Source organism: Pseudophryne corroboree, chromosome 6, assembly GCF_028390025.1.
Source record: "Pseudophryne corroboree isolate aPseCor3 chromosome 6, aPseCor3.hap2, whole genome shotgun sequence".
Lineage (NCBI taxonomy): Eukaryota > Metazoa > Chordata > Amphibia > Anura > Myobatrachidae > Pseudophryne > Pseudophryne corroboree.
The window spans coordinates 827,247,746-827,250,960 of NC_086449.1; the positions used below are offsets into that span (position 1 = coordinate 827,247,746).

Below are 3,215 nucleotides of genomic sequence, written 5' to 3' on the forward strand. Positions count from 1 at the left end.
TGATTTTTTTTTTTTAATTTTAATTTTTAAAAATATATTTTTTTGCCTTGTATTTGTTCCGTTAACCCATGCTGCATTTTTAGAAATCTTAGCATTTGCTGTTTTTCTTGTGTGGTCATATAGTGGTAATGTGTATTTGGAGTGCCACATCACTGAGCCAATTACATATTGCATCTGTATTATTTTTAAAAACAATACAAAATTTGTGTTTTATTTTATTTTTTAAAAAAAACCATTCCTTTAACTTGTGGCCTATGTCAGTGTCCTGTACATGTTTTCCTGTCTTGATGTTGACATAGTGCTTATTTTTATTTTATTTTTTTATTTTTTTTGGTATTTCTGGTCCTTATGTTTTATTAAAATTAAAAACCAAACATTTCTAAAGGAAAAAATGTTTATAAGCATAATGGGTGGATGTATACACAATAGCATGATTTATGAATATATCTCATTTTATACAGTGTCTGAAAAAAGCAGTACTCCTCGTCGGCCAGTAAATCCAAACACATCTGATGATGATGACGCTGCTGAAGCAGGTAAAGTGTCCATTGTAGTATAGGGTATGCTTGTAAAGGAATGGGCATAACAAAATTGCATTTTCATTAAAAGGTCCATCAAAAGAAGTATGGAGCAGCAGAAGTGGCTCTTCTGTTAAACATCACCACAAGAAACCTGTGGCCGAAAAGAAAGCAAGGTCGTCTGTCCAGCCACAAGCACAGCAGGCTACCCCGCCACGAAGATTATCGTCCGTATGTTCTGTCCCCCCACTCCAAATTTTGGACACACCTCCAAGACGTCATCCACACTCCCCTCATCTTGATTGTGAGTATCAAACTGAAAAAAAAGTGTAAAATGTCAGAACATAATCATAATCAGTCATAACCGCATTAAGTCCAAACACATCCAAAACAAAAATACTTACCGCAGTAAGTACAAGCTGAAATGGAATCCAAACTAAATGGCCTTGCCCACATCCAATAAAGATATGTATATCCACTTGAGTCATACAGTATGACATTGGATCTAAGATGCTGCAACAAAAAAGCTTGTTGGTTTGTTTGTAAAAAGTAATTTTTTTTCCAGAAAAACTCATGTGTGCAGAAGGTAACATTGCAAAATACCTACAAAAACATTACTATGTTTGTTTGAACAAAGCTATAAGGTAACACATTATGTCTTACAATGTTGATTTTATGCTGGAGTATGTGTGAGCTACAATAAAACTAAAGTGTTTGCTTTCACAATTAAGTAACCATACACATTTGCCACAAACAGGCATATATCTGTATTTAAGCTATGAGTGATGATGTTGCTAGGCAGAATAGTTTAAAGCGACAGTGAATGACATGTGTTCCATGTGTAGTGTTTTTTATCATTTCACAATCATATGGCTAGCTAACGGAGATATGTTTAACATTTCAGCTTCAAGTCCTGGGAACAGCATCCCTCCGCAACAACACCAACACAGTGACATGGAGGAGACAAACATCTTAGAAATGCAGCCATTAATGCAAGGAATGAGCCCCCCAGCACCTGTGAGTACACCACCACAGCAAAGCACACCACCTCCACCACAACACAGCCCAACAACACCAGGAACACAAGGCCCTGATCAGGTGTTTTGGACTATTTGGGCTAGACAGCAGGCCACTAATGAAGATTATATAACAAAGGGTATGGTCCTTAAGAGAAGACAAAGGACCAAAAAAGGAACTATAGGCCTTTTCCTGGGCACACTTTAGAAAATTGAAATGATGAATTTATTAAAAATTAACTTTTATTGATATATACTTTAAGAAAAAGGGCGAGAGCTGGCATCCATAATTAAAGAGCATAAGTGTTTGCCAGTACCGTTATACCTATTATGGGCAAACTGGTGATATAGGTGAGCGAAAGTAAGCAAATCCTCATTCATAGAGATAGTTCATATACATCCTCTGGCGATCATGTGATCAAGCTCTCGGAGCGAAACGCGCGTCACTTCCGGTCCCGGCGCCCGAACTTCCGGTCGCACGGACCGCAGCCGCCGGCGCCTCACTCATCGACTCCTGCCTCGTCCACCAGTCTGAAGGTCTCCTGAAGTGGTGGGGTAAGACAGCGATCGGTTGCTGGCCGAAAACGGGCTTTACCTGCTCAGCTACGGCTCTCCACCGTTCTCCCATAAGGTTTACCATGCACCTCCCCATCTAACAGGGGAAAGTAATCAAATTTGTGTTCCATGATATATCCATATATTTATACATTTATGATCATTTTGCTCAACATTTCCTTTGGTGCATAACTACTGGGTAACTTTTAGGTAAAGGTGGAGAAGGAGGAACCCTCTCACAACGGACAGGTGTAATTCGCAATTACCATATATGCTCTAATTAACAGGGTTATTATCATATTGTAGATACATTTGCTATTGTCCTTATTATTGTGGAGATTACAAAACCCTCTTGTTGCTTGGGCTGTTTTGGGAGCACAATTGCAATAGAGCTTCCATTTATTGTGCCATTTGAGGGCACCACAAAGCCCTCCTACCGCTCAGGCTGTTTTTGGGTACACAATTGTAAAGAGTTCAAAAAAATCTCTTTTTTTGGTAACATTAATTTCAAGATCCCAGAATCAGCATTAACATTTGAAGTTAGAATACCACTGACCAGATCTCTCAACAAGAATCTATAAATCCACCATATTATCACTATTCACTATTATTTTTTCCTAATACTCATTATTTTTTCCTAATATCCATTTATTCTGTGATTGATCCCGGGTCCCAACATAATCGGTACAGTGCGCCCAGGAGACAAACTTACCTACGGTCAGACCGCACTCAGTATGCCCAAACTCGTCTGATCTTGGAAGCCAAGCACTGCAGGGCCTGGTCAGTACCTGGATGGGGAACCACCAGGGAATACTAGGTACCGTAGGTATTTTACTCTCCAGCAGTTAAATCAACTTGGGACCCACTATCAACCGGATCTCAGGCCAATAGCAATTGTCAGATCATATCGGACTCGATGTAGTGACCCCCATTCATATAAATTCCTGATTACAGAGGATGTATATGAATTATCTCTATGAATGAGGATTTGCTTATTTTCGCTCACCTATATCACCAGTTTGCTCATATTAGGTATAACGGTACTGGCAAACACTTATGCTCTTTAATTATGGATGCCAGCTCTCGCCCTTTTTCTTAAAGTATATATCAATAAAAGTTAATTTTT

At 38.9% G+C, this 3,215-nt stretch overlaps 1 pseudogene; it reads left to right on the forward strand.

Annotated features, from left to right (window-relative positions):
- Nucleotides 1–2,799: 2,799 nt before the first annotated feature.
- LOC134937114 (5S ribosomal RNA) lies at nt 2,800–2,918 on the forward strand (annotated as a pseudogene).
- The last annotated feature ends 297 nt before the right edge of the window (nt 2,919–3,215 follow it).